This window comes from Panthera onca, chromosome F2 (genome assembly GCF_046562875.1).
Source record: "Panthera onca isolate mPanOnc1 chromosome F2, mPanOnc1 haplotype 2, whole genome shotgun sequence".
Classification (NCBI taxonomy): domain Eukaryota; kingdom Metazoa; phylum Chordata; class Mammalia; order Carnivora; family Felidae; genus Panthera; species Panthera onca.
This window is the reverse complement of record NC_138356.1, coordinates 65,950,045-65,973,095: the sequence shown is the minus strand read 5'-3', so window position 1 is coordinate 65,973,095 and position 23,051 is coordinate 65,950,045. Positions and strand designations below refer to the sequence as shown.

Below are 23,051 nucleotides of genomic sequence, written 5' to 3'. Positions count from 1 at the left end.
CACCTTATTTGCCTTTTAAAAATTTTAAGATAGGATCCAGTGAAGAGTTAGCTATCATAGAGCATTTAAATGATAATATAGTTCATAAAAATAATTTTTATAAATTTGTATGAAACATAAGCCAATTAGAAGTATTGATAAATACATGATGAATTGCTTTAATCTGTTACATATGGCACATAGAGGCAGGTATATCTGTAATCCACTGATTCAGTTCTTCCCTGAGCTTGGATGAGCTTCCCTGAGCCAGCATGGTGACTTTCCCCTTTCCAGTATAACTGTTTCTGGTGTGCTAGTGTGGTTGATAGTGAACAGGTGGTAGAGGAGTGAGGGAACCATAGGGACGATGATACAGGGCCCATGGCTCCCACTATGGAAACCCACAGTGAAGGAGAGTCTTAGGGTAGTCATCTTTATCCCAATCTGAGTGTCACTGAAGCTCCATTTCATTGATAAGAAAAATGAGGCAAACACATAATCTGATCTCTATTATGTTGCCTAGAACCAGAAGCACCAAGAGCCCATCTGTGTATTTTTCACTAGACAATGAGACTCCTGGACATTCTAGAGAAAGTCAGATATGTATGTGCCATGTAAGTATAGCCAAACAAACAAACAAAACCAATGATGAATTTTTAAGAGAGTGATTATAGGTCTTTTAGGTGAATTTCCAAACTACAGCTTTTCATTGCTTGCCCCAAATGTATCTTTTAGTGTGTCCATTAGAATGAATACAGGGCTGAAATTAGTAAATCGTTTCTTATCTTTCTGTATTTCAGGAATACAAAAAGTATACTTTGAACAGCCACTATTGGAGACAAGAAAGCCACTTCTCAAGGTAGGATCTGTGCAATATTAAAATTATCTTACGTTTTTGTGGGTAGAATTACTGTGCTTGGTTATAAGAATGGGACAAACTAGAATAAAGATCATTAGGCCATCCCAGTAGATTTGGGAAGTATTTGCAAAATGTCCTTTAAGATATGTTTCGTCTATAATAGACTTACATCTTGAAGGAGGAGTAGGCAGTTTAGCTGATTTGCTTTATTCTCATCCATGGTTTTGATGATCAGACTAAGAAGAAACAGAGGGAAAAGCTAATTAGAGGCCTTTGGGGTTTGCTAATTCAGGCTGGAAAGTACCCAAACCTCCGCCAACTCTTTAATTTAAATTGCATGTTCTCCTTTTGTTATAAAATTTGATGTAAAGCTTTCCAAAATAAGGGAGGAACCCAAATGAAGTTTAAATAAAGTTCATGTAAGTTTTAACACTCCACTGCTGTACCTGTCAGATTCCCACCGATGAGATTTGAGGTTTGTTCCAAATTCAAAGTGGTGAGCTAGAGATAAATCCTGTCTACTTTCACACCTCCTATAAAAATAGAGAGTAATGGCTGGTTGATGATGGCTTTTTCCTTAAAAAAATTTTTTTTTTGAACTGATTGAATGCAAGCGTTCTTAGCCCAATCAAAGCTGTACGTCCTTTTGAAAACTACAACAATTCCAAAGCACATGGAGAATTTTTGAAACAGTGGGACTCTATAAGAAATTGTTTGGTAGATTGGTTCACTCACTCATTCTCTCATTCATTCATTAATTCATGGTACTGTGATGAAATAGTTCAAAGTATAAACTTTGTAATCATCCATCCAAATTTCAGATTCCAACTTTGCTAAATATAGGGCCTTATTTAGAAAGAACAAAACTCTTTGAGCCTTTGTTTCCTGAGTGGTAAAATGGAGATAATTATAGTAATACCTACTTCATAGTTTGTTTAGCAGATGGAGTGAGTTCCAAGCATAAAGTTAGTGCTCAATAAACAATAACTTAAAAAGTCCATCGATCTACCCATCCATCTATGCATCCATCCATCCACCCATCTGTCTATCCACCCATCCATCCATCCATCCATCCATCCATCCATTTATCCATTCATCCATTCATCCACCCATCCTCATATCTGTCAAGTATTTCCTGAAAACCTCCCATGAGCCTGACCTTGATCTCGGTACTTGGAATATGGTGCTTGATGTTCAGTTCTTTCAGTCTGTTTGTATACAGACAATTATAATACAGCATGCTTAGTGGTGTGACAAACATTAAGTATAGAGAAAGCTCGTCTAATTCACCTGGGGAAGATAGTGTTGACCTCCTCTCTCCTCCTCAGGGAAGAGAGACTTACAAGCTGTTCAGAAGAGCACACAGGATTAGGGATGGAGACTTATTTTGGATTAATACAAGGGAGGTCTTTCTGGCAGAGATGCTGGGAGATGGAATAGGAGGCCATGGGAAGCAGTGGTTCTTGTCACTAGAAGAGGAATCTAGTAAAAGCTGGGAGATCAGAGATGTTCAAGAGGGGCCTCCAGCACTTGAATAAGAGATTGAGTAGATGGCTTTTCAAATACATTAGAATTCTGAGAATCTATGGTTCTTAAGGGATATAGAAGTGCTTAGATGAGCTTCTTTGGAGTGGCTAAATCAGAATGAGTTCTGGCCAGTCTGGGCAATGCAGTTGCCTTGGTAATCCAGGATGACCATGATGGTGACATGTTCACACTGTGATATAAGTACTTTTAATTTATTTTTATTTTGAAAAGTAAGATCCATGAATGCATTTTAATCATAGAAAAATTAAAGTGCTTTCAAAGCATAGAGAATAAAAGTAAAGTCTTTTTTCTTTTCCCTTTGCTCTTCTTTCTGCCTTATGCACCATTTCACAGGGCTCCCCAGCTAATTCCTGCCGCAGAGATGGGGACTTTACCTTTCATTATCTATTCTTCCATACTTGTTTTCATTAGTTTCTGTGCCTACATTTGTAAATATACACACATTTAGTTTTTCAAGAACCATGAGTATATTCATTCTATAAATACTACTCATTAGTGTTTTTCATTCAGCACTAATTGTAGTGATACATATAAATGTACATAGGATGATACATATAAATGTTCCTCGTTTTATTTTATTTATTTTCTTAAAGTGTTCATTTATTTTGAGAGAGACAGAGACAGTGTGAGTGGGGGAGGGGCAGAGAGAGAGAGGGAGACAGAGAGTCCCAAGCAGGCTCTGCACTGTCTCAGCATGGAGCCTGATGTGGGGCTCAAACCCAGGAAACCGTGAGATCATGACCTGAGCTGAAACCAAGGTTGGATGATTAACTGACCGAGCCACCCAGGTGCCCCTAAATGTTCTTCGTTTTTTGTTGTTCTTGTTGTTCTTCATTTTAAAAGGTAGTTTCTTCTCAAGGCTGCACTGCATTCCATAGTGTAGCTGTAACATGACTGTAACATGAGTTATAAGTATTTCCATTGTTTTTATCTTATTGCTGTTGTAAATGATGCTGCAGCAAACATCCTTATGTATACATTTATGTGCCCAAGTGAAAGTATTTTGGTAGGATGGATTTTACAGATTCTCTGAGGTTGAATTACTCATCTTACAGGATCGACCTTGTAAATTCTGATGAATAACGTCAAGCACTCTTGCAGAATATTGAAGTAGTTTATATTTTCACCAACAGTGAAAGAAACTGACCTTTTCTCGGGTGCCTGGGTGGCTCAGTCGGTTACGAGTCCGACTCTTGGTTTCGGCTCAGGTCATGATCTCACGGTGTGTGAGTTCGAGCCCCTCATCAGGCTTTGTGCTGACAGTGCAGAGCCTGCTTGGGATTCTCTCTCTCTCTCCCTCTCTCTCTGCCCCTCCCTCACTCACTCTCTCTGTCTGTCTCTCAAAAACAAATAAATAAAACTTAAAAAAAGGAAGTGACCTTTTCTTTACAATATTTGTGAAAATAATATTGAAGAAAACCAGAATATGTCACCCCAAAATATGCCTCTTTGACATAAAAATTTGTTTGAGCTGAAGGCAATTAAAAGGGAGCAAAGCTCCCCTTTGTGTAGAGGCAAGATATAAACTCTCCTTTTACTGGAGACAGGTTCTTATAGTCCAGAGAGCGCACCAGAGGAATCTGCAAACAAACTTTACTTCATTCGTTTCCTCCCACATATTCACCATCCCACAGTTTGTCATTGGGGAAGCCTAAAACTTGGACCTATCATTTCCCTACACATTATTGTTTTTAGTTGAAGATACTATATATGCTGAAATCCTGGGCTGCCTCTTTGAGTTCCTCTAAGTTCCTCCCAGGAGATGTGCACTGCATGAGTTAATAAATGTTTTTCTCTTGTTGATTTGTCACTTCGTTAAAGAGCCCCAGCTTAAAAACTTAAGATGGGTGGAGCTGAAGTTTTGCCTCCCCTACGGTATATTAATCTTTTATTTTTTTGGTCCATCTATTAGGTAAAAAGAGTTTCTAATTGTTTGAATTTAAATTTGTATGATTACTAATAAGGCTGATTATCTTTTAATGTATTAGCTGGCAGTTGGTACACTTGCGAATTACCTCTTCGGATAGTTTGCCTATAAGTACGCATGAGAAACACTTTATTATGGATATTCATCTCTTGTGTGTGTATACATATATGGCGAATATTTTAGTACAATGAATTATTTTATGAGTATATTTTAGTCTTTTCCTCTGGTTTCTGGATTTCAAATGTTGATTTTTGACATGTGCAATAACTGTTGTGTCGTTGTTGAACTATGAAGTCAATACATGTGCAAGGAAATATAACACATCATGATTTTCTTTGTTTTTAATCTCCTTTTCTACCACTTTCCTTCATACTCTGTACTTTTAAGCTGCAGGGCACGACATGCTTTCCACAAATGCTATGATTTATGAATGTCTGTGCCTGGCAATAGCACAGGCTATTTTCCCCTCAGGAATATCTTTCTTATATCCCACACTGGGTACTTCTACTCATCCCTTCGGACCCCAGTCCCACGGCACTTCTTTCGGTGAAAACCACCATAGCTACTCTGGGAAACGAGGAAGAGAAATAATCCCCTCGTTTGGTTGCTAGGGTTACATGACAGAAAACAGGTAAAGTAGGAGATTGGGGTCATGGAAATTTCAGTAATTGTGTGTTGCCTCTCAGAGGAGTAGTGCTATTGCACTGAAACTGTATTATTGCTTATGTAAGTTGCCGAATTTTCTGCTTCATTGTGAATTCCTGGTGTAGCGAGTTATAATTTTCTTCTTCAGCCTGTCATGGGTATTCAATATGTGCTCAAAGATTTCTCACTGAGATTGGTATGGGGTGGCCATATTGGTATATATGGTCTTTGAAAAATAATGCATTTCCCCTCCTTTTTTCTCTTTTCTCAAATATGAGCTGCTATCAAATTTAGAGAATACATTTTGGGCAATTATAGTATTTTCTTATTCTCACGCACCGGGAAATCTCTGTTACCATTGCTTTCTTTACTTAATTCCTCTTCTGTGTTTTTGCCTAAGTGTCAGATTTTGGAGTGTGTGCACTTTTATGAGTTGCTTCAAACATTTCATAAGTATAGTATACCTTTTAAGTATATAAATTGAAAGATGGGTATTCCCTGATGGTTTTGATATGCCCCGATTCGAAAGACCCCCCGAAAACAAACCACCAGAGTCCAGAGTCAAAGCCAAGCGGCAAGGGTCGTTTATTGCAGGTTCGAACCCGGTCCTCGGCGCACTCGTTGCCGGTGACGCTAAGAGGCCCCGAGTAAGGATCTTACAGCTTCTTTTATAGACAGGCACAAACAAGTTAGGGATTTTTTTAGAGGTTACAGAGCTGTTGTTGGTTAACATTTAAATTTGAACGCTCAGCAGAACTCGATTGGTTCCCGCCTTTGTTTCAAACCATTCAGCAGAACTTGATTGGTTCCCGCCTTTATGTCAGACTACAACTGGGCACGCCCTGGCTGGTTTCGGGAAGGCGGGGGGAGGGGAAAGATCTTTTCTTTGCAGTTGTGAGTACACCTGGTAATTTTTCTCTTAGCCTCTCAGTTTCTGTCTATATTATCATTTATTTATATCTCAGATAATTTCATTAAGGTGTCTGTTACTTGGAGAACAAATAATAGCAAAAATATAAAATGGAAATTGAAAATTAACCCCCCGCCCCCAAAATCACAGTTCCAAGGGCATGGTGATACCACAAGCATGCATACTTCATGGGATATTGTATTTGAAATAATTGAACTTCGGATCTGGTTCTGAGCTTTTCTGCAGCTAGGGTGAAAAAGAGAAACAAGATTACTTACAAAATGTTTATTGTTTTAAACTATCCCTTGTACTGATCCTGTCTTTAAATGCCTGTTCCTACCGACAAATCCACACTGCCTGCAAACATTTAATCTCAGCTTGTTTGCTATGTTTTGGCTACATACCGTCAACCAGATTGAAAGCTTCTCAAGAGTAAGGACCTGCCTTCCCTTTTTTGGAATCCCCCAGGGTAAATGATTAGCAATCTGATGTTGAAGGATTAGTGTTAAAATGGCAAAATGTGGCAATGTCCCAGAGTGTGTGATTTCAGGAGGAGATGGGGGTTAGGGAGGAGCAGAGTGCTGCATCCGAAACTCGGGTCTGTGTGACCCCATAGCATGTATTTTTAACCACTTCTTGAGCTAGCTCTGGTGTCCCCATAGCTTGACTCATGTCAGTCCGTCAGAATGGAGAAGGTTCCAGAGCTTGGTTTTAGACTATGCTGTTGTTGTTGTTTTTAATTGCAACACTGGTCTTTTTGCTTTAGGTTTTAGTGCCGAAAGAGTAGGTCAACTCATCCATGGTCGCTGTCTGTGAGTTTACCTGACAACCTGAGTTGCTACAGTTGCAGCCATTGGATAAGGCAGAGGATTTTCCTTCATGCTGCCTTTCTTTTCTCTAAGATTTTTTCTATGAAAATGCCATGTGGTCTCAATCAGCTTTTCTCCTTTGCACCTTTGGTTTAATAGGCTTCTGGCATTTGGGTGTGCCTGAAACACTGGCCTTTTTTCGACATTAAAAAACATGTATGTAAAATATAAAAAGAAATAAAGACAGAATTAATATCCTGTATTTTTGAGACACAGTGACTAATTAGAATGACACAGGCCTATGGAGGGTTTACTGTAGCTAATCTTTAGCAGGTGTGTTTGCTGCCAGATGACAACATCTTTCTCAGAAGGAAGGTAGGATCAAAATGTGCTGGTTTGTCAGCAAAATAGACCTAAGTGATGCAAGCCGTCACACAATGGAGACATCCTAGTCCTTCACGGTCTGAGATAGAAATTATGAGGCACCTATAGCTATTTACATTTAAATGATTAAAATTAAATAGAATAAAAAATTCAGTTTCTCACCCTAGCCACATTCTAAGTACTTAGTTGTCACATACAGACTGTGGGGGCAGCGCGGATACAGACCATTTCTGTCCCTGTGGAACGTTCTATTGGACAGCAAGAAGCAGATTGAAATAGGTAAGGAATGTTGGGGTGGTGAGACAGAACGAGGTAAGAATTCTACGTCTGCCACTTAAGAGCTGGGTGGCCACGCACATGATTTAATCTCACTCTGCCCCCATATCTCTCTTTATAAAATGAAGAAAATATTGCTTGGTGTGTAGGGATTCAGTGATAGCCATATACTTGCTGCATTTAGCAGTGTTTCCTCTTCTGAGAGACCTCCCCCAATGAACCTGTCAAATGTGGCCACCACCTGTTATTCTTCAACAACAGCAGAGCATGCTACCTCAAAACATACCACTCTGGTATATCGATTGAGCGTAGGCACTTAACAAACAGCCAGTGCAGGCACAGGTTTTCTCTGAACTCTGCTCACCTACCTACAGACAGATCCTCCAAAGGATCTTGATTGTTACAAATCCTCTCTCTAGGAGGTTCATCAACCAGGGAAGGTTGACTGATAGGAGAGGAGTTTAGAAGTCAACGCCACACCCAAACTTTGACAGAAACTATCATACCTCCCATCTATTCTAAGGCCCCATTTATCTTTCCTAAACATTGTTTCTTCTCCTCTAAAAAGTTTATATCCTGCTCTCCTTTCCCCATGAAGATGGTATTTAAGTCTGAATTCTAAGCCACGTCAAGGAGTTAGTCCCTGGGTATTTCTCATGTATACTTTGATTTGCTTTTGTAAGTCTGTCTTTTATTACAGGGGTGTCAAATAAGAACTGACAAGGGTAGAGGGAAAGTTCTTTTCCTCCCCTACACTACCCTATCCTTTTCATCAGAGGGCTTACCATTATCTGAAACGAGTGAGTCCTATCTCTCTCATCTGTCTGTCCATCTCACTGTTTATTGTATCTTGTCACCACCCTGAGGAATGTGGTAGAGTCCCTCCCTGAGGAATGTGGTGGAAGTCTCCTCAGAACAAAGGAAGCAACGTGGCTCAATCAGCTCCTATAACGTATGCATAGCTCTGACACGATTCTATAACTTGGACTGTGTCCAGTCAGACTATATGTCACCATATAGGGGAGACAAAAAAGTAGAAATTGTATAAAAGGCTACACCCCGCTGTGGTCAGGGCTCAGGTTTTTGGGTATGAACCCACTGAGCCCGTACCAGCACAATGAATGAACTTGTTTCCTGGACAGAAAAGCCTCAGTGTCCTGTCTCCCTGTGCTAGAATCCTGCTACAATTACACATACACACTGTGGTTTTTATGAAACTCCAACTAATTCTCCAATTCCTTGATACCAACTGGTATCTAATAATTTAATTCATTTCTGACACTAACTAGCTGGAGTAAATGCGGACCCCCACAAGTTAAGGGCTCAGTCCTATGAGGCTGTTTCTATTTCAGATGAGAGCTGAAAATTGGGTTCCCAGGCTACACACACTTCTGCCTGGCTGAGTACAAATTCAGGAGTTGCTATGAGCTTCCCCTCAAGTTCAATAATTCACAGAACTCAGTAAAGTGCTTTGCTTAATAATTACTGGCTTATTATAAAGGATATGACGACTTAGGAATAGCTAAATGGAGGAGATGCATAGGCTGTGCCAGCATTGACATGTTCGCCAACCCAGAAGCTCCCTTAGCTGCATCATTTCAGAATTTTTACTGAAACTTAATTATTGTAGGCACCATTGATTAAATCATTGGCTATTGGTGATTGAACTTGATCTTCAGCAACAACCCCCCCCCCCCCCCCCGGCCCCCTCCACCTTATCCTTCAGGTATGGGCTGAAATTTCTAACCTTCTAATCTTGTGGTTGATTTTTTCTGGTGACCAGCCCCAATCCTGAGTCACCTCCTTAGCATAAACTCAGTTATAGTCAAAAGGGAATCATTATGAATAACAGAACACAATCCTACCACTGAGGAAATCCAAGGGTTTTGGGAATTACATGCCAGGAACCAGGGACAAAGACCAAATATTATTTTTAATTATAATACACACAACATGGCAGAATGTAAACTTCATTAGGGGAGAAACTTTCTCTGCATTATGTACAGTCCCTAAGATAATATCTAGCACATAGTAGGAGATCAAGAACTATTTGTCAATATACCTAATAGCAAGCTTCTCATTATTTTGATGAGGTTTTGGAGTGGTGGGGTTTCAGAGCTGACAGTCAAGAAATAATTCTTGAGATGTCTTTGGTGCAAAAACATGATTTTATTAAAGCACAGGAATAGGACCCCTGGGCAGGAAAAGCTGCACTGGAGTTGTGAAGAGTGACTGGTTATATACTGTGGAGTTGGGGGGAGGTAAAGGCAAGAAGGAGGCCTCTGGAAAGAGTTTGATATGCTAAATAGGACTCCTAAGATACCCGAGGCCATGCTATTGTCAAGCTAAAGTTGTCCCCCCCCCCCCTCCCAGTAAGGCATTAACATTAGGACAGTGGGGGGTTCCAGGAGAAATGGTATACTCTGTATTCACCTCAAGTATTTGTAAATGGGCTGCAGGTTATAAGGACATTTAATTTTACCTCCCATTTCCTTCTTGCGTTAGTTCCCTGCATCACTATGGAGCAGAGCGTGATATTAGGGGTTCCAGGAAACGGAGTCTGTAGGTTTCTGGAGATTAGGCTATTGATAAGACTGCTTTTTCTTATAATTTACTAAGATATTTGTAAACTGATGGAGACTTGTGTCCTGCATGACTGTGATCTCTATCAATTAACCATATGTTTTCTTTCCTTTCCTTTGTTCTTGGGCAGCCAGGAGTGCCTGAGGAATATCACACACATCCCACCTGGGGGGTGTTGTTAGCTTGTGCTTTGCTCTCAGCTTGCCTTATGCTCCTTCATCAATTTGGTTGAGGAGCAATGCAATACAGTAATTAATGGTCGTGATGCTAATTAAAGTAATAATTGTAGTAATAGAAGCCACCATTTATTGAATATTTTCTATATGCCAAGAACTTCCTAAGTGCTTTAAATACATTATAACATTTGATCCTCACAGGAAACCTATGAAGTAGGTAATACTGATGTGGAAAACAAAGTGATGTGGAAATGGCAGATAAAACTAAATTTCGTTATAACCTGCAGCTCATTGACAAATACTTGCGGTCAGCAGAGTAAAACATTTTTCCGGGAACTCTCAACTATTTTAATGTTAAAGCTTTGCTAGAGGGAAAAACAACCTTAGCCTGACAATAGCTAAGGCCTCCAGTATCTTGTGAGTCTTCTTTAGCATATGAAAATCCTTCTTTAGCATATGAAACTTCCCCTTGTCTTTACCTCCCCGACCTCCTTCATCTGTAACCAGTCACTCTTCCAGTGCAACTCTTCCTGTCTATGGGTCCTGTCCCTGTGCTTTAATAAAGTCACTTTTTTTGCACCAAGACATTTCAAGAATTCTTTCTTGGCTGTCAGTTCCAAATCTCCATTACTCTGAAACCCCGTCAATACTATTATCATTAACAATGAAGAAATTGAGCCTCAGAGACATGAAAAACTTACAAAAAGTCCCCTTTAAGTAGTAGAGTCAAGATTCAAACCCTTATCTGGGTGTTTAATTACTTTATCTCACTAATACGTATAATTAGAAGAAAATATTTATTCTATAGAGTCAGGAATTTTTTCCCCCTCAGATTGAGGTAGAACCTATAGCAGAATTCAGAAAATATTCTCCACCTTGGATTCAGTTCCCTTTAAACTCCTGATTGTTAGGACTGCTGTTTTGACTTGCAGTTAGGCTCCTGGGGTTATAAACTAGGCTCTTCTTTCTATGGTATGCTTTTGCCTATCCGGGCCCAGGGATCAAGACATAATCAGCATATAAATTATTTGACTTCCCAAACTGTCTCTAGACTTTCAATCTTCCAAATCATCTCATTTGTGGTAAAATGAAGCCGAAGAGTCATGTAAGATGCAAGTGACTGCATCTCTGTGAGAAAGGGCAGTGGGCACCGGAAACATCCAGTGGTGCAGGCAGTGTCCTAGTGATGAGGCAGCTTGGGGCAAGCTGAGGGCAAAATACAGGCTGGCACACCCCTCCCCAGGATGAATGTGTGTGATATTCCTCGGACACTCCTGGCTACCCAAGAACAAAGGAAAGGGGTTTAAGTGCTTTCCATCGTAATGTGGGAAACTAAGGCAAATGAAAAATTAAATTCCCTTACTGCCTATAACCCATTGACAAGTCCTTGAGACTGGCATAGTGACCTCCCTCTAGGAGCCCAGCTGCCTCAAGGATGACACTTTCCTGGGGGCAGAAGAGAACCTTAGCTTAACATTATCCCAACCTTGAGGATCCTGTAAGTCAACTTCCTTTATCTCAACTGCCCCAAGATATATGCTGGCAATCATACTCCAAGCTTATGGCCCCCTGATGTGCATCTGAGGGTCTCATAACTGAGGTTTTATTAAATGGTAATAAATAGCATTTCCCTAGCAACACCTAACCCCTCAAGGTCCTGGGAACCTTGCTTCAAAGATACTTTAGAGACTTACTCTATCACTGACCACCTTCCAACCTGAAAGTATATAATGAGTTACCCATCATGACCCCAGTGCAGTGCTTCCTGCCCATGGGTCCTATCCCCATGCTTTAATAAAATCATCTTTTTTGCACCAAAGACATCTTCAAGAATTCTTTCTTGGCTTTCAGCTCTGGGCCACCCCACCATCACCCCAAAACTTCATCACTAGGAAATGTTAAAGGATGAGAACAGAGTGTGGGAAACACCCAGGCCATTGTGGTGCAGGTAGGTGGGGCTGAGCCCCCTTTAAACCTTGCTTGTGAGTGCCCCCCACCAACCCAACGAAGAACCTTCCACAAAATTGAAGACTGTACCTCGTGCCATCAGAGTTGACTCACAAGGCTCTTTGAACAGCACAGCATGAGGAATGGGACTTATAATTACTGGACTGGCAAAGGCTGCTGCTAATTACCTGTTAGTTGTGACCTTGGAATATAGCTGGGGCCAGTGCCAGTCTCATGATTTCTGGGAAATAGGTTTTGGCAGAGACTTGTTCTTTCCGAATCTCCTTGGGCTGTGCAGTCTCTGCTTGGAGAAGCATTGGGGTTTGGTGGAAAGGACTTTCACTATATATTTCCTTGAATGGGTAGGTTTAGGGAGCTAGAGAGGAGAAAAGCATCTATATTGATGGGGAAGACCTTTCATTATGGAGTCAAGGCTATTCAAACAAAATTTTTTTAATGGAAATTTTTGTGGTTTAATTTTTTTCTTAGAAATAATATAATAAAAAGAATATTGTTTAGGAATTGCTGTGTACCACGTACTGTTCAAAATGGTTTAAATATATTAACTCAATTAAATCTTAACGGCCCTATTAGGTAGTTGGTATTATTCCCATTTCACAGATAAGGGAACAGGCACAGAGGTTAGGTAACAATTTATATTAATTTGTTAAAAAGTTTTATTTATTTATTTTGAAAGAGAGAGCATGTGTGTGGCCAACTGAGCCATTCAGGCACCCCAGAAGAAAGGCTTCCCTGATCAGGAATTATTTTAATTTTAATGATTAGCCACCTTTCAACATAACATTTACATTTCCTAATTTGTTCATAAGTCACCAAGGCAGATAATAGTCTCTCTTGTTCTTACCCTCTTTATTATGCCTTGAGTCCCAAATCAATCCTATTGATTTCTTCACAGAGATGATAGTGGCATTTTGGGCTGGACTACTTTTCATTTCATGGGATCATTTTGAGGTAAGGGCCACTGAGAACCAGCAAATGCAGGAAAAGCTCTTTATTTCCCACTAACTGCTTAACATAGAGTATAATTTTCCCCTCTTTTAAAGGAAATGTACATTCATAAAGGAACTTTCCATTTGTAAAAACGGCTCCATTTTTGGAAGAGATCTACACCCTGGAGGCAACTCTTATCACCTGGGAGACTCTCACCTGCATAGCAAGACAGTCCTATTTACCAAACCTTTCCTCCCTTTAACTTCCCATGACTTGCCTCCCCCTCTCAGAAGCCTCAAACCCCTTTTCCTTTGTTTAGCCTAAGATGGTAAAAAGCATCTTGAGCCACATCTTTCTTTGTGAACTCCTGTGTGTACTGTTAAAAAATAAAATTTAAAGTTTTAAAGATCTTACTGACTTTATTCAATGATTCATGAGACAGGCAGCATCACATTTAGCAAATAGAATGAAGCTTTAAAGAGTATGGGCAAGAGGAGGCAGCAAAGTGCTGATTGTTTCAGGCGAGGCCACCTTTCTTTGGGGGATTACCTCATAGTATGGACCAGGTAATTCCACAGTGACTGGTTAAGATTACATTCCTGGGAGAGGCTGAAATTGCAATTAGGTTAGGTATTAAGTCTTGCTTTATTGAAATGGGGTTAACACAAGTGACTCCATTTTGGATGTGTTGTTTTCTTTTTTTTAAACATAAAACTTTTTTTTCCTTGTTAACCTGTCTTTTTTCAGTTCAGTTCATGGACCCCTGCATTGAACCTAGGAGGGTAGTAGGAAAATCATTTTTCCTCCCCTCCCCTACCTGCTGTAGGGCATTTATAGTACATGGCATGCACCATCTGTATGCTAATAGTACATTTTTCTGGTTTTTAATGATAACCAGCCCTCTTCCTACCTGTCCAAAACTCCTCCCAGTGGGGTAATTTCACCTCTAGTTGAGAAACAATAAGGCATTTTCTGTGCATTTACTTTCTGGACATGTTCTTTAGTTGTTTTTAAACATTTTAAATTGTTAGCAACAGGATAATCATTTCAGTTCTCTTTTTTGGCAGGTGTAGGTAGAGGTCATCATTGTGTCTTATCTGAAAAATTCTTTTGTTTTGGATTTAGTTTCTGGAGTCGCTGTTGTCAGCCTTAGCTTCAAGGATTGGGCTCCATGAAAAAACTGAAAAAGTGTTTACAATTAGGGTCAATTTACTACTCTCACTATTTATACTTAGAACTACTAACTAAATCCCTTCCTTTTCTCCAAATTTTGGGTATACCCAACTTCAACTTCCATGTCTTGTCTTTTTTTTTTAAATTTTTTAAATGTTTATTATTTATTTTTGAGAGAGAGAGAGAGAGAGACAGAGCATGAGCGGGGGAGGGGCAGAGAGAGAGGGAGACACAGAATCTGAAGCAGGCTCCAGGCTCTGAGCTGTCAGCACAGAGCCTGACGTGGGGCTGAAACTCACAAACCGTGAGATCATGACCTGATCTGAAGCCGGACGCTTAACCAACTGAACCACTCAGGCGCCCCAACCATGTCTTGTCTTTTATGGAATTTTCATTCTTACTGATTGTATTTAATAATTGGATTTTGATGACTATGTTTGATGACTATGTTTGATTTCTGGGTTAGCTCATCTCTCTGTTCTTGAAGCCACCATGTCATTTCCTGTTCTAAGACCCTGAATCTGTAACTGTGTCCCAACTTTGGCCTTTGAATTGGGGTGTTCTATCTTTGGAATATAGACCCCTAAAGGAACCTCTTGGATGCTCCAAGCCTTCATCTAAACAGAACCAGTACAGACTCAACCCTGCTTTTAGGTACAGCCTCATGAATTGCCTTTGTTAAAGAAGAGAGAGCCTAGTGGCTCATATCAGCATCCCAGTAGGCATTTTTTTTTATGTTGATAGAATTTACTTCCTAACCAGAGGTGCATGCAGTAATTCCTCATTTCTTTTTATATTTTAAATTGCAGATGTGAAGGAACAATCCCATTGGGAAATTATCAGCTGCCCCATATTTTCTGCATGTAAACCATGCATTTCCTTATTTTGATTTTTCTTCACTTACCTTCTAGGTGTGGTTGTCTTAGAATCATAGAATGTCAGGGTTAAAGCAGCTCAGCCATCACCTAATTCATTACCCCTTCAGTTGCTGAATCCTAGCATTTTCATTTGATTCTTATTTTATATCACATCTCTGCTGAAATTCCCCTTATATTCATGCATGTGCTCTAACTTTTCCACTATATTCTTTAACATATCAGTGGTAGTTATTTTAAAGTTTGGGCCTTATAGTTCCAACATATGAGTCATCTGAGTCTGGTTCTGTTGATTGCTTTATCTCTTGACAGTGGTGGTTTTTTTTTTTTTTTTTTTTTCCTTCTTTTCTTGTTATTGTTGTTGTTTGTTAGTTTATTTTTGTTTTTAATGTGTTTCCTAATTTTGATTCATTGCTGCACACCATGTGAGAAGTACAGAGACTGAGATAAATAACATTTATGCTCAGAAATGAGTATGCCCTTTTTTCTGTATGGCTGTTATTAGGTATGGGGTTGAGCTGGTCTCATCAAGGGGTAAGCTAAATTTGAGTTTGTGTTGCTACTGTTAACCTTTAGTGCTCCAGAACTTCAAATTATTCCAGTAATTAAAATATCCAGTAACTAAACACTGCCATTACCTGTGCTTGGAATAGGACTGAGGGGCTAAAAGAAACATTTTTTTTTCCTGACAAGTACTTTGACCAGAGTTTTATAAATTGTAGAAAAAAAATTATGATACATTTGCACACTGGTTTCCTGAAAATAGATTGTTTTGATTTTATCGCCCTTCTAAAAAATGTCTATTTACATTGACATTTATGGTTACAGCCTTGATACACAGCCAAACCACACATCTAGATTTGGAGTAATGAGCATGGGGTTATAAAGATGGGTCATCTGATAGGAGAGTAAATTAAACACTGACTCTGTGGCCGGTTGATTTGCACTAAATGAATGAGAAAAGTAACGAGTTATAGGTCGTTTTCCCTATATTTTATATAAAACTCCTCTTTTCTTCCCTTAAATTTGATTCTTTTGGCTACCAGCCCAGCATAAACTGTTGTCAGTGCCTCTCTGAGCCAGTGATTCTTAGGTCTGAATTGTACTCTTCATCTTCAGGACATCCTTATGCTGAAACTCATGGGATTATTGAATTATAAAAGTGACCTGCAGGGTAATTGAGGATTTTTCGTAAAAGTGTAAGCAGGAGTTCTTATGTAGGTTTCATAGATTTTTTGGGGGGAGTCAGGAGACCATGGGTTATCTTTGGAGAGTCTACAAGACTCCCAAGATTGTGTGTAAAACTAATACATATTATGTGCTAGGCATTTCACCAAGCCCCCTACATGCATTGTCTCATTATTTGATATTTCAACACTGCACAGCAAGTGTTATTCTCTCTGTTTGACAAATGAGGAAACTGTGGCTAGGAGAATAAAGACTTTTATAAGATCTTATTACTGGTAAGAGGCAGAACAGAATTTGAACGCAGGCTTGTTTGAATATAAATCTTTGTTCTTTAAGTTTGGGAAGTAAAGCCATAGACAACAAATTTATAAACAGATCTCCATTCTTTCCTCTGCTCCCAATAAAAATATAATTCCTGATATTAGTCTTGGTGATGCCTTAGTTTCTTTCATACACTCCCCACTGCCTCCATTGCATCACTTGTGACATTGATTAGAACTTTTAGCCATAAAAGTGACTACAGGTCTGATAAGTACTAATTAAATAGAAGTGTAGCTAAAGATGTTTTCTAAGAAGAGAAGGTGGTGGTTGTTTTGTGAAAAGATCTGAGAAAACCTCTATAAGGAATAGGAATTAGCATTTATCACAAATTGTTATATGGGTGTGAGGTTATGTGTACCAACACATCTGTTTCCTTCATAATACACCAGTGGGCTCACTGGCAGTAGTAATACATTGACCTTCTAAATATCCTGAATCTAGTAAAAAAATGCCTGGCATACATAAGTAAGCAGAGTGATGGAGTTGTAATTTGAGGAAGATATTGCACCAAGGACTTTTAACACCATAGGCAAAAAATATTTTGGAAAAAATAGCAGAAGTATTTTAGTATATAATTTGAGAGAGGAAAAAAATCAAAGGATGATCACCATTTGAGTATATGGCCATTCACCATTCACTGGTATTTTCTCTAAGAGAATTTGGTAGATTCATAGGTTCATAACCATTTGAGATCACTCCAATTTTAGTGAATTTCAACTCCACTCTTGATAAATACAAGCACTTCTTAGTGTTAGGACTCTGAAATTGTAAGTCTAGCTTTGCCCTTATGGGAATCTCTTAATCTCAGTTATGATGACAGTGTACAGTAGGTATAATTCCTTAGTGGATTTATAGATTCTCCCAATGTCATTGAGATTCTATTTTCTTGGGTTATGATATGCACTCCATTCAGACTGACACATTCCTTGGATCTGATGTTCAGCATATTCTTGGACCTTTTAGTTAAGTCTTCCTGGAGAGTTGGCAAGAAGTCTGGTGAACATTCATTTTTAAGTCCTACAAAGGGAAATTTAGTTTAATTGAAACCCCTTTGGCGCTGTCTCAAGTTAGAGCAATAACTTTTAGGAATAGTCTCAGCCTGTCAAAATATTGAAAAAAAAAAGAATGATTTCTCTTGGTTCACTTCAGAGGTTACCAAAAACTACTACTGATATTTTAAACATATAATCGTTTAGAAAACATCTTTATGCTGTCCAAAGTAAAATAAAGAGATCTTTTAAAATATTTTGGTTTAATGTGTATGTTGTGTTTTTTTGTTTTAAATGTAGGAAGCAGTTTTGTGGAAAGGACTTAGCATTTTTTTTTTAGTTTTGAATTTTTAAAAAATTGTATTTATTTTGAGAGAGACAGAGAGAGCGAGTGGGGCAGGTGCAGGGGTGGGGGGAGAGAATCCAAAGCAGGCCCTGCACCATCAGCGTGGAGCCCAATGTGGGGCTTGAACCCACGAACCATGAGGTCATGACCTGAAACGAGATCAAGAATCGGGCACTTAACCAACTGACCCACCCAGGCTCCCCATCTTATCATTTGTCATTATTTATTTTATTTGGAATTGGCTCTGGGTAATTTATTATAAGGTAATGTCCCTTCTGGGTATACTACCTAAAAATTTTTTGTCTTTATTTTTTAGTTTCATTTTGATGTCATTTTAAAACAAAATTTTGCTCTCTTATATTAAGGGGGTGGACTTTGGAAGCAAAAATAACTGGGTTTGGAGGCAGAAAACTTGAGACTTTGAATCAGCCATCTAACACCTGAATGTCTATTTCCCCATCTGCAAAATGAGAATAAGAATTCTTTCACTTCTGATTTTATAGAATCCTTCTCAAGGTGAAATGAAAAATTTATGACATAATTGAGTTGTAAACAAATAAAATGATATGTGTGTATTGTTTCCATCTGTCAAATAGAAAAAAAAATAATACCTATTGATGGAGTTTGTTATGGGGATTAAATAATTCATACATGTACATAATAAACATTCAACAGATGTTAGACAGTATTATTATTAATACAATTATTATTATTCTAATAATTCATTGTTAAGCTTGTATTCCAGAGGTTCAGTCTTGAACCTAATCCATCTGAACAAAGATAGGGCATCATGAAACCAGAACCAAACCTGGCTAAGAATTAGAAACAAAAACAAGACAAAAAAAAAAAAAACAAAACAAAACAAAAAACAAAAAACCACAGAGTCACAAAAGTAAAAAAGAAACGACAAAAATACATTTGTAATGTTTTGTATACTGATTTGTGTCTCCTCAAAATCCATCTGTTGAAATCCCAACTCCCAAGGTGTTGGTATGAGGAGGTGGGGCTTTTGGAGGTGATTAGGTTGCGAGGACAGAGTCTCAGAAATGGGATTAGTGCTCTTACAAAAGAGGTGCAAGAGAGATCCCTCACCCTTTGCATCATGTGAGGACACTGTGAGGAGGTGCTGTTTGTGAACCGGAAAGCAGGTACTCACCAGATGCCACATTTGCTGGCACCGTGATCTCTGATTTCTCAGCCTCCAGAACTATGAGGAATACACTTGTGTTGTTTATAAGTCACCCCGTCTACCGTAGTTCGTTAGAGTAGAAAGAATTAGACTAAGAGTAGTGCTTCTCAGGGATCATTTCAGGAGGAAAAAAATGTGTGTGGGCTTAAAATACTTACCAGGTGCCTTTTTGGGGCAATTACAGTTTAACTGGCTCCAACAGATGAGTCCACTTGGACAACTTGGTGAGACATCCAAAACTGTCAAGTTCAATTTTTCAAAACTTTAAAAAGATGACTTTTAGGCACATGTAAAATGAATATGTATCTAATATTTTACGCAACTTATTAATTAATGAGGGAACTGGTAAGATGATAAACCTTGTTCAAAAGAAAATTGGAAAAAATGAAGATTTATATAGTCAAGTATTCAATGAAAATGGTGAAGTAAATTTCGTATACACTGGTTCATATCCTACAGAACAATGCAACCGATACCTTTGGTGTCATCTTTTCTAGCAGACAGAAATGTACACGTTAACATGGAACTTCACAGACTGAGCTCTAATTAAAAACTAAATAGCAAAGACAAATTAAGGTGTCTTCTCATTGGTAATTAAACATTTCTTTGGTAAACCTGTTAAACAATGTTATGTTGAAAGAACATAGTATTTCCAAAGAACATCTTGCCTTATTTCCAAGTTTTAGATATTTTAAAAAATTTTTTAAATGTTTATTTTTGAGAGAAAGAGAGAGAGAGAGAGAGAGAGAGAGAGAGAGAAACAGAGACAGAGTGTGAGCAGGAGAGGGGCAGAGAGAGAGAGGAAGACACAGAATCCTAAGCAGGCTCCAGGCTCTGAGCTGTCAGCACAGAGCCTGACGCGGGGCTCAAACTCACGAACTGTGAGATCATGTCCTAAGCCGGAGTGGGATGCTTAACCAACTGAGCCACTCAGGTGCCCCTAGATATTTTTTTGAGTGATAAAAAGACATAGAGGGTTTTAAAGAGGGGAATGCCATGATACGATTTATGTTGTAAGAGAATTCCTGGGAGGATCTCTGCTTTGGGGTGATAGACTTCAGGAGACCAATAGAGGAAGCAGGAGGATCTTCCAGGAGGACATACTTTAGTTGAAATAAGAGGTTATTTTGTTGTGGACGACATTGGAAGTGGCCATATTTGGAAAAGTTTTAAGGTGGTGACAACAGGATTTGCTCATGGGTTGGATGTAGTGTGTGAGAGAAAGTGAAGAATCATGTTGAATGCTAGGTTCTTTGGCTGAGTCCTAGGTGTGGAGTTGTGAGTAACACAAATAAATTCCTGCCCATGTAGAACTAACAGTCTACTGAGCAATTTGTTTAAAAAAGCAAACACTTTTAATCCCAAATTCAAAATTGTTTACAGTAAGTAAAGTATTATGGAAAATACAAAAGGAAGAGAAGAGCCTATTTTAATAGGTGCTCAGAAGAAGGCAGGGAGATGAGAGGTGAGAAGGAGTTAGGTATGTAGAGTCAGGGAAGAACCTTCCAGAAAGAGGACATAGCTACATAAGGGCTCCTAAGAGAGAAAAGACTTGAGGTTTAGGAACTGAAAGAAGGCCTGCATGGTTAGACCACATGGAGTGAGGTGGAGGGAGGACTGGTTTGGGTTAGAAAAGCAAGCATTCTAGAGCATTGCATGGAATGTAAGAGCATGTTTTTTGTTTTTGTTTTGTTTTTTTTTTTTTTTTCTTTTTTCCCCTCTTGGTACAATAGGAAATGGTAGTCCAGGTGAGAAATGATGGTTGTTTGGACTAGCAAGGTGGCTAGTGGAAGTGGAGATGGCTGTGGCTGTGGAAGTGGAGATGAATGAATAAATGTAGGAAATGGCGTGAAGGCAGAGTCCATCATTTGGATCTATTAGTGGGGAGATCACAAAGGGGATTCAGTGGGGGAGAAACCTTTGTTGAGCCCTGGATCTTTCACTAACTGTGGATATTACCTGTGGATAAAAGACTTCACCTTCTCTCCTCTCCACATTCTCCCTATGTGAGTCTAAGGTTGCAAGTCCTTAGGCAGTGAAAGAGGCACAACTAAGGAGAATTAATTGGCTCATGGATCCCAAGAAAACATTGAATAACACGACTTTAGAAGCACAGAAACTTCATCAGAGCCTCAGAAAATATTAGAATCAGGTGCTCAAAGATGCCACTGACTTGCATTTGTTTCTCTCTGGGTATCGGCCTTGTATTCTCTCAGGAAAGCTCCCAAATTGTATACCTTAAAACTTCTGCCAGTCAGCAGAGACGGCTTTGGGGTGCCAAGTTCAAGATCTCAGGGAAAAGCTCTGATGGGCCCAGCTTGGGCTGGTTGCTTACGGTGGGGATAATCTATGGGTTGAGGCATGAGGTCATGTGGACATATGGCAGCTTCCACGAAATAAGAGAACAGGGGGAGAGGGTAAAGGGGTGATGGTGTTACAGTTCTCACATTTAATCTGAGGGTGTTCAGAAAATAATTACTGAGCAGCTTACTCTGTGTCATATACTAATTGATTAAGATATAAGATGGCTGCTGGGACGCCTGGGTGGCTCAGTTGGTTGAGTGTCCGACTTGGGCTCAGGTCTTGATCCCCTGGTCTGTGGGTTCGAGCCCCGTGTTGGGCTCTGTGCTAATAGCTCAGAGCCTGGAGCCTGCTTCGGATTCTGTGTCTCCCTCTCTTTCTGCCCCTCCCCCGCTCATGCTTTCTCTCTGTCAAAAATAAATAAACATTAAAAAAAATTACAAAAAAAAGATACAAGATGGTTGCTGAAGTCTCTTTCAATCATAATCTGCAATTCTGTGAGATTTTACAGGAAAATGGCCAAGTAGCCAGTATTATTCTGGTATCTATGAATTTTAAGTAGTTATCTTCAGGCTTACCATTCTTTCTCAGCGATGAAAATAAAATAGTTTAACCTCTCTGGACAAAACAATGCTTTAATATTCTAATTTATTATGCTTAAAAAAATCCATTCCCTATAGTGTTTGTATTTACTCAACACTGTCTATGCAAGTCTTGAGTAGTTCAGAACACACACACACACACACATAAATGGCGTGGCTTTCACTTTTCTTTGTCTGGAAAGCTCTTCTTCCCAAATTTCCACAAGGTTTGCTTCCTTATCTTCTTTAGGTTTTTGTTCAGGTGTCACTTTGGTAAAGTAATAACCCTCAAAGATGCTCAGTCCTATCTCTGGAAACTGGGAATATGTTAGGTTACACAGCAAAGGGTAATTAAGGTTGCAGATGGAATTAAGCTCACAATCAGCTGACTTTAGCAGGAGTAGCCTGGGTTATCCAGGTGTATTACATAATCACAAACCCCTAAAGGTGGGGGCGGCGGTGGAGAAGAGAAAAGGGAGGCATGAGAGGCTCAGTCAGAAGGTGTGGGTACCTGAAGCTCAGAGAGCTGTCACGTGGCTGGTTTTGAAGATGGAAGAAGACCATGAGTTAAGAAACGTGGGTGGCCCCTAGAAGCTGGAGAAGGTAAAGAAATGGATTTGACTCCGGAGAAGAATGGAATTCTGCTGACACCTTTGAGTTTTGCTCCGTGAGACCTCGTGTTGGACTTCGGACCTGCTGAAGTGTAAGATAACATCTTTGTTATATTTCTTAGTATTGTAGCTACATCGTTGTAGCTGAGTGGGTAGCAGGTGGGGTCTGCTTTTGGGTCCCCCGCTCTGCCGCGGGCAGCAGGGAAGGCTTGTACCCCCCCCCCCCCCCCTCGCTGGGCCTTGGGCAGCAGGGGCCTGTGGGCTGGTGTCTCCCCCACCCCCAGCCCGCGGGTAGCAGGGGTGCGTGGGTGGGGGGGGCCCTCTGGGTGGAGCTTTGCTGTTGGCAAACTAAAAACATAAAAGCAGGAATTAAAGCGGGAGAAGTGGGGTCACTCAGAAGGTCAATTACGTAGGTCACCTAGGACTTTATAAAAAGGGGGACTTCACCTGTGGGACAGCTGGTTCTTCAGAGTTGTGTGACTG

General features: G+C 39.6%; 1 long non-coding RNA gene across 1 annotated transcript in view; it reads left to right on the top strand.

The window, feature by feature from the left end:
• LOC132664458 (uncharacterized) overlaps positions 1–13,402 on the top strand; it is a 119,722-nt gene extending 106,320 nt beyond the window's left edge. The window contains exons 4-7 of the long non-coding RNA XR_009603682.2: positions 780–838; positions 11,948–12,044; positions 12,960–13,015; positions 13,108–13,402. This is a non-coding gene — a long non-coding RNA (uncharacterized LOC132664458). The remainder of the gene's footprint in view (positions 1–779; positions 839–11,947; positions 12,045–12,959; positions 13,016–13,107) is intronic.
• The last annotated feature ends 9,649 nt before the right edge of the window (positions 13,403–23,051 follow it).